The sequence below is a fragment of the Pleurodeles waltl genome, chromosome 1_2 (genome assembly GCF_031143425.1).
Source record: "Pleurodeles waltl isolate 20211129_DDA chromosome 1_2, aPleWal1.hap1.20221129, whole genome shotgun sequence".
Taxonomy (NCBI): Eukaryota; Metazoa; Chordata; class Amphibia; order Caudata; family Salamandridae; genus Pleurodeles; species Pleurodeles waltl.
The window spans coordinates 16330427-16343318 of record NC_090437.1 but is presented as its reverse complement, the minus strand read 5'-3'; positions in this window follow the sequence as shown (position 1 = coordinate 16343318).

The window sequence follows — 12892 nt, the reverse complement described above, 5'->3', positions numbered from 1 at the left end:
CCAATACCTCCACCCATACAGAATTGTAGAGGAGCTATTATGCTGTAAGCAGCAAGGATGGGGTGGAGGTGGGGACTGCCATAATCTCTGTTAAACTTCCTTTAACCCCGCAAGAGTAGACAATGTTTTAGTTTTAATGCATTGGTATACAGCCTCTAAGACAGAGTTCATGTAAAGTAAAGATCATCTCTAAATATTTATATTCAGAGACTTCCCCAACTTCTGTACGCCATATGGACTATATGCTCGTAGTTTTCTTTCTACCAAAGATAATAATGTTTGTCTTGTCAAGTTTCTTATTTGTTTATTATTTTGACAACAGTTATCAAATTCTGCCAATTTTCTTTTGTAGCCCACTGGAGTTCTATCCATTATTACAAGGCCATCTGCATACAGAAGACAAATCATGTGAAAACCCTTCATTTTATGACAGAACAATTGTGTGTCTGCTAAATATAGAGCAAAAAGGGTCGGAGCTAACACACACAGTTGACACAACCGATTCTCAATGCTTATCTTCCTTGAAAGACACCCCTTCTGATCCAAGATAACTCTTGTGCAGCTATTCTTATAGAGCTCTTTCAGGATCCCTAGAAATACTCTAGGGATCTTCACAGTTTCAAGTTTGGACCATAAAATCTGTCCATTTCCCAAATCAAAGGCAGAACAAAAATCCACAAAGCAGGTATATAACTAAACACCCACTTCTGTTGATTTACATACTATGGCACACAAGCTGAAATAATTGTCTATGGTGGAGAGCCGTTCTTTAGCACCACCTTGTTCGACTGGGATCACATTTTCTTCTGCTTCCACTGTTTTATAACTTTGGAGCAATAGTTTCACGTGACTCTTTGCACTCACATCCATCAGGGTTAGAAGGCAATAGTTTTTTGGATCTGCTGCATCACCCTTTTCAAATAAGGGTTTAATTATGACACCTTTCTAATCTGACAGATATACTACTGTTATGGTGAACCTTTGAAATGCCTTAGAGAAAAAAATTGCCCACCAGATCTAATTAGATTTTATGGTTATTGCCGGCCAGTTGTCAGTTACTGCAGCCCTTGTTAGCCTAATAGAGCCGATTTTGTTTTTGACAGCTATTTCAGAGAAAAAAGTAAGGACCTAATTTCTTATTAGAGGAACTACTGGAGAGGCATTATCATCCTTCCCTTCATATAATGTTGATAAATACTCCACCCATACGTCTTCCTGAACCATACTTTCAGCACTTTTATCACAAACAAATGTGCCTAGTCATACTACTTTTCACAATTTATGAACATTGTTTGTTAGAACTACAAACATAGGGCCTGATTACAAATTTGGAGGTAGGTGTTAATCCGTCCCAAATGTGACGGATATACCACCCGCCGTATTACAAGTTCATTATATCCTATGGAACTCATAATACGGTGGGCAGGATATCCATCACATTTGGGACGGATTAGCACCCTCCTCCAAAGTTGTAATCAGGCCCATAATTTCCTCTTAATTTTCCTTATGTTGCAATGTTATGTTTATTTTTGTTCTTGATTTATATTACGAATTTCACAATATGCAGTTGTAGCATTTTGCTGCTTGTGAATCCTTTCAACTTTCTTAAGTACTTTTTTAAACTCCTGCCATCCTGAGTCAAACAACCTATCTTGTTTAATACCAAGCAAGCTGTGAGTTTTTACCTTCACCAGGCCATTTTGCCCAACTTCTACCAGACAGTTGACTGCTGCTTCTATTGTATTCTCATACCCGCTCCAACGATTGAAAAAGTTTAAGTTCTAGGTTGTTTTTCAGGTCAGCAAGCACCTATATGTGGAGGGCACTGATCTGTGTAGTGTGTCACCTTGGGAACTCATTTTAAAGTGGCATGGCTGAGTGACTTTCAATCATTCTCAGTGGTAATTTGGCTCTTTAGGGAAAGTGGTAGCTTTCTGTGAGGGCAAGGGCATGGAATTCTTGGAATAACTGAAAATGACAGGCTAAAGTGTAGATATAATCTATTGGGCCAAGGGGACTACCTGACTGAAGGACTTACTTGCGAGGGTGCCTGACTGGAAACAATAATTTGAACAGAACAGATTCCAATTTGCCAGGAATCTTTACATTTTTGCAGACAACATAGATCTGTGACATTGGGAAAAAATTGGTGAGCATCTTGTTAGCTCTCATCAGTTCTCCACATGGCACTTTCCCTTGGGAAGAGCTTTCCCTCAAGTTATGTATATATTGACAATTATCATGCTCCTAACATCTTCTCTATAGTTATGCAGATTTGGCTCTTAACCTTGGCTGCATATACCCACTTGCTTTTTTCCTTTTTGCGTCTTGAATGGATATTGAGGTAAGTAAACCTCCTGAATTATGCCCATAAGTATTTGATGTTGCTTCTGTCAAAATGTGACAGAAACCTAGGAATGCTAGTTGTTCCCCCAACAGCCAAGTTTTTTAGGCACACATAATTTTATATTCTTCTAGCATTTTTTCCCATAATTCGGATTTTAAGAGCCGACGTATCCTCTGTACGTTCCATATAAGTACTAAATGGCTATTGGGAGAAGTCCTATCCTCATCTATATTTCTAAGTCCACTAAATATCTCCCAGGCTTGTTCCTCTCGATTTTTACATGCAAATCTATTCTTGTCATTCAATGCACATGTCATTTGTAGCTTGTTGCTATTATGCACAACTATTCAATGCGGTAAATTAAATTCAGATTTTGTTGTTTCATGACGAGATTTACTTGCCTTGTATCTAACTCCGCATGGCTTTTTAGAAAGGGCCTCTTGATCAGGGTTCATTTTGCTGAAGGAAATACCATATTGATCCCCTTGAAGGTAATTTATTTCCCTGCTGCTTAAGATCATTTTCTTTTTTATCAAAGAGGTTAACATGACCATTGTTAATTTTTATTGCGAACAACCCTGCATAAAACCCACCTGCTTTAAATCGCTTGATGTTTTTACCTTTGAGAGAGGGACAAAACTTATATATATCTAACAATTTTGAACTCTTCATTGACCTTACATTCTTTCTTCTCTTCCATTCTTTAAAATATCAAAGAAAATTGCTAACTGCTCCGTATGTTCTTCCTAACCTACTTGTTGTTTACCTTCATTATTTCCCTTATTGATTCTGTTTATAAGCCGTTCTACCTTTCCTTATTTTTGCTCGGCGACCCTGGTTAGTCCCATTAGTAGAATATTGGTAGGGGACACCTTACTGTTGTGAATCTCCATTACGCCTAAGATAATTTGTCTGTTGTATGCTTGAGTCATGGGAATTAACTGACCCTTTTTGGGCCTTTCCCATATTTGATTGTCTTGTCATCACTATATTCCCCTGGTGGAATTTCCCCCTCGATTATGTTTGCATGCAAGATGTCTTTTTACTCACTTTGATGCACTTTTCCCTTGAAGTCATGCAAATTTTCCTAGATTTCACCTTTTTAATTCTTTTGTTTTACTTACAGTACCCTCTTTGGGTCAGGGCGTAAACCCTGCCCTCATCATTTTTCACTTGGTTTACCCCAAGTTCAGGGTCAATACTGGTCTTCATGGGTATGCACCTAGGAAAGCATACAAGAATTGCTGCCTTTTAGGACCTCTGAAATACTTTTCAGTAAGCTGGTTTGTTTCAGTTTATCAGATTCATCATTATGTAAACCCTCTGCTTCAAGGATCCCATGTGCGTTTTTCTGCATACGTACTAGGACATCCAACACAGAGGCCCCAGAGGCTGAAGAAATATTCAAGTTGGAAAAGAGCAGCTGATTCAATTGTCTAAATGGAGGATTTGCATCCGAATTTCCATTAGATTTTCTATTTTCACCAAACTTTCCATCATTTACAAACTGTCTCTCTCACGGCTCTACTGAGGCCAAACATACTGACCCCTCCAAAGAGGAAAGCTCTACATTTAAATCTGGAGCTCCTGAAGGCCGTATTATGGAAGAGGAAGATAGACATGGTTCTAATAGATTGAGAGGCTCCTCCTCTGCTTGTGAGACAAACATACTTCCATCCTAGATGAATTTACTGATTACTGGTTCCTTACTCAAACTTCTTCTTAAAAGTGGTGGAGGTAGATGTACTGCTTCTCTACATTTCTTCCTAAACTGCTTACCAACAGAGTCTCTTAGAGATGACACTGGCGGGGCTATATCTTAAGTTATTGAGAAATTGGCCTGTCATTGCTATTTGCCAGGGGAGTTTCTACACAGGGGGTATCCTGAACTAGGAGTATTGTTACCTTCGACTGAATAGTTGTTTGAGGAGCCTTAGCTTTCTGACCACCCAAACATTTATCTTTCTGCATCAATATGGTGGGTTTTTTTGTGCACTGCTCTTTTCTTCTCCCAGGCATCAACTGGGCTTAAACAAAGAGAAAATGTAAGAAAAAAAAGAAACATTTTTTGACTCTGCTCCCCATACTTCTGCGATAAGGTGGGGGCGACCTTTTCTCTCTGTAAGTTTACTTTATACTTAAGTCATTTACGCTGTTCAGAGTGATGTTTATACCGCAGAGTTTTTTGCAACCTGAGGGCCCCAGAGTAACCCCTCTTGGAGAGAACAAGGCAGTTGCCGGTGGCGCACAAAACAGTTGACATTCTGCCCGGGGTCTACACGAGGCTTTGAGGACAGTCAGACCCATGTTTATACTTTTAAAGCGCCGCATTTGCATCATTTTTTTATGCAAAAGCAGCGCAAACGTACAAAATACAAAATACGGCGATATAAAAGTATAAATATGGGCCTCAGTGCTTCTTTCTGTGCAAGGGTGGGGTGGCTTCCCCCTTACAGGCTACCAAACCATTTTAAAGGACACTGTTCTCTTTTCTGTCGAAGAGTGTCTTTCCACTCTGCCATCTCTTTATCGAGGGGCGACTCAACAAAAATATAATCATTCTACCTCACCACTCCCACCAATCTCTGAAAAAAATTGAAGACTTAAAGTGTCAACCTGCAACAGTGATATGAGTTATCTTTTTACTATGATATTTGTTTATACAAAACAAATTACATGTTTTTCTCAAAAACGTAAGTGAAAATAGATACATTTACAACTGCATAATACTAAACACATTCACCTTTATTTGATAGAACGCTTTATGTCATGACTTTTCCTGACATTTCAGCTTCAGCCAGGTTTCCTCAAAATCTTATATTGCACACGTTTTGTAATTAAAAACCCAAAACATTTTATTAGTCATTTTAAGGTCTCACCTGCCACACAGCTTTGGTTGCTACAGGCCTTTTGTGGACTATCACAAAAATGTACATGGGCTTCGAACCCACTGAGTGCCTCACCTGTTTGGCATTATTGTCACTCTTATGCCTGTGTTTCTTATTCAATGACTTTTCCCCTTTTCTTGTGTTTGACCCTCACCTGGAGCATAGCTTCTTTACTATGCTTTCTCTTTTACTGAACTATTTTTTTCTTTTTGTTTAAGCACTCAATAAGAGTTCATGTGTTTTCCAGCTGTCTCCACTGTGCTCTTCTCTCCCTCCCACATACTCATCCCACATTGCTCTGTGTTTCTCTTGGCCTTGTGTGCTGCACTCTTTTGTGTACTTCACCTCTACTTTAAGTCCCCCGCACTCCATGTTGCTTTCTCCATTGTGTGCTGCGTTTCCCTGTCTCTTTCCCTTCTCCCGCAACCCCGCTTTTTTTTATATCATCCCTGCCCCGTTTCCATTTGCTTCCCCAACCCACTCCTCCATTGCTTGTCCATCCAATGCAGTCCTTTTAATATTTTTCTAAAGCTTTTTCCATTTTTCGGAGGGCCTAGTAATTTCTATTTGCGAACAGCCTTCTACTCTTGCACAAATAGGCTTTTGCGGAAATGATAATGTATATTTTATTTACCACACCAAGTAGTGTCCACCATCTTGAATCGTTAAAATAAAAAAATTAAATATTTAAGCCTCTATTATTTAGTAGGTGCATGCATGAGTGCTAATGCATGCACATGCATATGTAAGACATACACATGTCTGCAGTACATTGGCCAGCCAATCGTCCAAAAGACAAGACCTCGACATTACCAATGCTTGTTAGCATTGTTTTCAGTTTTCTTGCTACATAGACAACCCGATGAAATAGCTGCTGGTATGATGTAAGAGTAATAAAGGAGATAAATGTTAAATAAAGAAAACTTGAATGAAATATTCCCTCACTTAGTTTCCTTTCGTGCATCCTTTCTCATGTGCTTCATTTAAATCCTTCTATGTCATCAACGTGACTTTGAGAAGCCAATTTTTGATGTAGAAATACAAATAAACAGGTGGTAGTTTTTCCTTCTGATAACATTGATCTGTTTATGTGAAAGTGTGTGCCTTTTTAATGAATGAATGTACAATAAACATAGCCGAAATGTCCCACATTAACACAGAGCAAAAAATATAAAAGGAAGTGCCAAAGGACCGTGAACCCCTTCACTCTTTGCTAAAAACAAATTATAATTTAATGGACTTGTATAAACGTTGGAAACAGGAAACAACACATTCACACACTTAAACTAAATCAGGTGCAATTGAAGAAGACAATGCAAAAGTACGTACAGACAGTGGCGGCCGGCAGCTTTAGGAGGGAGGGGGGCAGGCGGGGCACACACACACTCATTCTTTCACACACTGACACGCACGCACGCATGCACATCCATTAACAACACTCATACCATTCAAACATGCACACACGCACCAAACATTTGATAGAGCGGAACGCGGTAATAATTTACCTGCGTTTGGACGCTCTTTAGGCCGATGGATCTTTTGACTAAGTGGGAACTCTCTGTACTCTTGATCAATCAATCTCATCAAAATCAATGATCAATAACGAACATAAGCAACCCCTTGAACAACATAACACTTTACAATTAACCCAGAATACATTTCGGCGAACCCTGACCCTTCAGTCAGGAATAACCACACCAGTTTATTGCAAAGTTAGTGAATTTATTTCCCTATATTAACAAAGCTAGCACAATGTAAATGTGTCTCAACACCAAATGATAAACATATATGAACATTAATAGCTGTCCATAGCGGCGGAATAAGTGTAATCTATGAAGCATTTGAATCACAAGACATTCGATAATGGCAATGCAAAGCACTAATGCGATAATCTGTAATGAACTAATTGCGTACATTTAGTCAGCATAACAAGATCTCAAATTGCATCCTGCAACATATGGAAACCTCGTCTAACCTCAAATTAGCATAGGCATGTGGGACTTCATGCAAAAACAATTTAGCAACATTAATTTAGAAAACTCCTAACTAGGGATCTTACCAAAAACCAACAGTTGGTTACCTAAAAGGAACACAATGCAATTTTACAATTTTCCTTTCATATTTACTAATTACGATCAGCATACAAGGAAGTCTTCGTCTCACAGGTACCGTTCTTCGGTCAGCATGGGTACCGTTTCTCGATCAGCATAGAACGGGCCAAAGGGGCAGGGGTGAACAGGGCAATTGCCTCACGGTGGCAAGGTAAGACTACTACTTCATGCAAAGGGATCAAATCAAAGTTACAGTCTCTAGGGCAAGAATCATTTAAAGTCTCTTTCTCTCGATTAGAGAAAGAATCAAAGTCTCTCAAAATGGCGTCGCAGCAAAGTGGGCCATAATAGCTACGATGTCCGAATATTCGTAATCGCGGGCAAATGGCTGTAATGGCTACCTTCTTCTCATGCACCTGATTTTTATAGGCAATAGTTCGAGTCGTGTAGGGTCTCCATTGGAGGGTTCAGAGGTTAGCTTCAAATTGACCAATCAAAAACGACAGTTCTCAAGCTTTTACTTAAGCATACATTATCCTTGGAGATGGGTACGCAGATCGCAACATTGTCTCCCAATTAGCTTACTCTCAGAGCCTCCATTGTCCGCACCTGCAAGTCGACCTTGAATTAAAGAGAAAATATGCCAGGCTGGCACTAACTTTAAGATAAGCATGTGAACGGCTTCTGTGGAAAAATACAGCTTCAAGCAAGAATACACGTTTAATAGCACAGTGGAAAAATACGAGCATCTAAACCGTGAGACCAGGCAACTAGGCCAAAGCCTCCGCTAAAGTAATGCTAAGCTAAAGTATTTCAAACAAGCAAATCGTAGCACACGTTTATGATTATGTCGGATTAGTGCAATTCTAATTCACCACGTTATATAAAGCACGCGTATAAATGATGGCAAACTACTCTGAGGGCACATTTTGTCCCCGTACAATCTTTATTAGTTCGGTTAATGTCACACATGATTATTTCAGCACTACGTTTAAGCGTTAATAAATCAAAACCTTCATTCTCTGCTTCATCAATCCCTCCTCTGATGACTACTAGTCATCACACAAATCATGCCCACAAATGTTATTCCATAAAAATTCTGTCAGTTCCCTTTTCCTTTTAGTACCCCTAGTTTGCGCTTTGTATTCTTCTGCCATTCTTTTCATAATTTTCTCTTCTTTTCTTCTTTTAATTCTTTCCATAATCATTATTATTCCCCTTTTTATTCCCCAAATTCCAAATACACACATTATTACTATTAATATTCCTTCTATTATTTTCAATAATATTCCATTCCAAATTCCCCCAATCCAATGTCCCACTGAAGCTATTCCCTTTCCAACCTTCTCCCACACTCCTGTTTCTTTCAGTTCTTTCAAATCTGCACTTTCTTTTGTTAGATTAGCAAGCATAGTTTTAATCTTCACACTATTATCCGGTATATAGGTGCAACAGTGACGTGCACCAATCATTTTGCAAACGCCTCCATCCTTTGCTAAAAGAATGTCTAAAGCAAGCCTATTTTGAAGAGTCATAGCTCTTTCCGCTGCAAGCTCAGCATCTATCAGGATTATAGCACCTGAAAACTTTGTCAACATGTTATCCACTATAGTAGACAACTTTCGTATCTTGATGGAATTTAACACAACTCCCAATGAAGGAATCATGGCTCCAAATATATCACCTACCACAGCAGCTGCGGTCTCTCTTTTCTGGATACGATGGGATCCAGATGTCTTTTCAATCATCGATACGTCATCCAGTTGATAAACCTTGGGAAACACTATACCCAAATAACATCTCCCCCACCATCCCTTTGGAAGACGATAATAGGCATTATGCCCACAAATGTAATATACACCTGGAATGACAGGGTCAAGTCCGTTCATCATGAATGTCCATTTGGCCTTAAAAATAAACGTATGTTTGCATTCACTCGCTCCTACAAAAATATTGTCATAATAAGATTCACCTCGATATATACAAAATTTCCCTACATGCCAAGCATCTAAAGCTATTTTCCCTTGCGTCTTTATAGCAGCAAAATCATAATTATCTACTGAAGTCCTCTTATGTAGCTCCTTTTCTAATTTCGCATTCATTTGTGCCCTTCTATCATCGGTGCGATCTAAAAAGCTTATTTCTACAGCAGAGACTGAGCAAGTAAGATTCTCCCTATGAGCATGAGCCGTTTCAAAAGGTTGCATTGGCTCGAAAAAGTCCCTCATAATTTTGTAATCCCAATATTTTGCGGTCTCGCTTAGCTGCGCTATTATAGGAACATAAGCAAAGGTAACATCATAATTCGAGTAAAAATACTGTATGTTAGATTGACCATAAAACCTAGACATTACTATACTACATGTAATCCCGTATGTAAGAGGCATGTGGTGATATGTTACCCCTTCCTTTACTGATGTCGGTATCTGTGTGCACACATAACAATCTTTCGCATCCATAGTTTCAACATACTCTGTTAGTAGGCGATAGAAAACGTTATACGAAAGCTCTTTCTTATCGTGCAAGAGCCTCTTATCCAATGCCAGTCTTTTCAATGGTGTTAGTTCAGTGACAGTAACAGGAGCAATAGTAGAAGCAGCGATAGTCTCATTCTTACCCTTTCCATGCATTCCAAACACAATTGCCATTATTATTATTACACATGTTACTACCAAGCCTATACACACATATTTACAATATTTCTTTCTATTATTTCGCGTCATGATCTGTATAGAATAAGAGAGCTAGAAGCACCTATAAATGAAACTATTTAGCAATTCAGTTACAAAACTGAACGAGCACAATGTTCACACCGTCTTCTTCAAAAGGCCAGTCACTTATCGGTTAGCAGCATTTGTCTCAATTCGGCAATAACTCAGTCTTTATCAGTTTATGAAATGTCTCATCCGGTTTAACAATGTCTCAGCTGGTTGTTTTCTTTCACGTTAGATTGTAGCAAGCAATATCATTTACTCTTTCAATCGACAGAGTCTATGAAACTTTTCTTTTCTATTGGTATCTCTTCTTCTTCTTCCTTCTCGATGCTCAGAGATACAAACTCGTCAGTCCAATCATCATTTACTGCATACGCCCATTCAGGACCGGAATACCTCCTGTTTGGTATCCTTTTTCTTTTCAATTTTGCTTCTCTTTTCGACTCTCCTTCGCTGGTACTCTCCTCTTTTGTCAAGTCTTTTTCCTCACTTGACGATTGTTCCACAACACTCACTTCCTTTCTTTTCTCTTTCACTTTTGGTCTCCCGCCCTCGTTCAAACCTTCTTTACCCTTTTCTTTTATCGGTGAGATACTTAGTCTTCTCTTTGCACCATGTCCATTCGAAGGACCTGCGATCTTTTCTGTTGAAGCTTGAACCTTTTCGTTCTTTTCTCCCTTATCCCCTTCTTCCGGGGAATCGATCACGTTCTCCTTTTCTTTTTCTGTGTCGTCTGCTTCTGGGAAAGCCTTCCTCTGATCAGGCTCTCCTGCCTTTTCACCTTTTTCGAGCCCTTCGTCACCGTTACTTTCTTCAGGCTCTTTATCACTTTCAGCTGCTTCAGGCTCCTTGTCACCTTCAGCTGCTTCAGGCTTTTTGCTACCCTCAGCTGCTTCAGGTTCTTTGTCGCCTGCAGCTTCTTCGTCGCTGTCTGAACTTTCTCCTTGGTCTTCCCCAAGTGAGTCAGACTCTTCACCCTCCAATAATATTTCCTTCTCTCCTACTTCTGCTTGTTCGCTTTCAGTTCGCTTCTGTTCTTTCTCAGCACTCGGCACTGCTTTATCAGGCACTGGTAGTTTCAGCGCTTCCACTTCCTCATCTGTAGGACACAACACCTTCTTTGTGTAACTGGCGTGAATCCAGTTGGGAACCCCCGCACACTTCACAGCGGTAGTTGTCGTCAGGATCACTTGGAAAGGGCCTTTCCAACGGGGTTCCAGACACGATTTTCTCACGTGCTTCTTTACCACGACCCAGTCACCTGCTTTCAGTGCGTGTCCTGGACCTTGGATCGGTGGCAAGGTGGTCGCTTCCACCTGCTGAGAGAAAGAGCGAACCACGTCAGCCAGTCCTTTGCAGTAGTCTAACACCATATCATCTGTAATATTCAAAAGCATGTTTGCGGGAACTGCAGGAAGTCTCATAGCCCTGCCCATGAGAATTTCATGCGGAGACAATCCAGTTTTTCTATCGGGAGTGTTTCTCATTGACATTAGCACTAAGGGCAATGCGTCAGGCCATTTCAAATTTGTCGATGCACATATTTTTGCCATTCTCGATTTCAGCGTACCATTCATCTGTTCCACCAGTCCTGATGCTTCAGGGCGATAGCTACAGTGCAGCTTTTGCTCAATGTTCAGTGCTTCGCAAAGTAACTTTATCACCTCGTTATTGAAGTGACTTCCCCTATCTGATTCTAAAGAGATCGGGAATCCGAAACGTGGTATCAACTCTCTCAACAATAGCTTGGCAACTGTAAGGCTGTCGTTTCTACGTGTGGGGTATGCTTCAATCCAGTGACTAAAAATGCACACAATCACCAACACATATTTCAGACCCCCATGCACAGGCATCTCAATGAAGTCCATCTGCATACGGCTAAAAGGACCGCTTGCCCTACCAATGTGACTCGCGCTCACAACTGTTCCCTTTCCTGGGTTCATCTGCTGGCAAGTGACACATCGATGGCAAACTGCTTCTGCAGCTTGGCGAAATCTGGGGTTAAACCAATCAGTTTTGAACAATCTTATCATGGCATCTCTCCCTAGGTGAGCTTGCCCATGATAGAACCGCGCAAGCTGTGATAAGAGACTATTTGGCAAAACATATTTTCCCTCGTGTGAGACCCATAACTCGTCTTGTCTCTTTATACATTGTGATTTAATCCAGGAATCTCTTTCATCCTCCCTGACATTATTCTGTAGTGCTTTTAGCTCCTCTATTGTATCTACGACCTTCAAGGCAAATGCTTCAGCTGGTTCGAGTTCTGGCTCATTTATCGTATTCCAATCATCTCTTAGTAATATACAGTTCAAGGCGCAAAATCTTGCGACTTGATCCGCATATGCATTTCCCAGAGACACATAGGCCCTCATTCTGACCCTGGCGGTCGGTGATAAAGCGGCGGCCAAGCCGCCAACAGGCCGGCGGTCTAAAATATGCAATTCTGACCCTGGCGGGAACCGCCAACACAGCCCGCCGTATTAACACTCCGCCCGCCACGGCGGTACAAACAAACAGCGCGGCGGTTCCCGCCAACAGCCAGGCGGCAGACAATGTACCGCCCACCCTATTACGACCCACCAATCCGCCACCTTTTCCGGGGCGGGAGCACCGCCGATAAGAACACGGCGGAAACAGACTACGAACGGGAAAACGCTCACCTCTACGCACTCCACGCGAGATTCCGGCAGTATGGAACCAGAGTTGCAGGTCATCCCCGCACTCCTATACCTGCTCATATACCAGGAGCACGCCCGGCGGCGCGGAAGACATCGGTGAGTACTGCACCTACGACACAGGGGAGGGAAAAGATTACCGGCACACACCCACCCACCCACACCCACTACAACACACACATCAATGCATTCCCACAGATCACTGTCACAACCC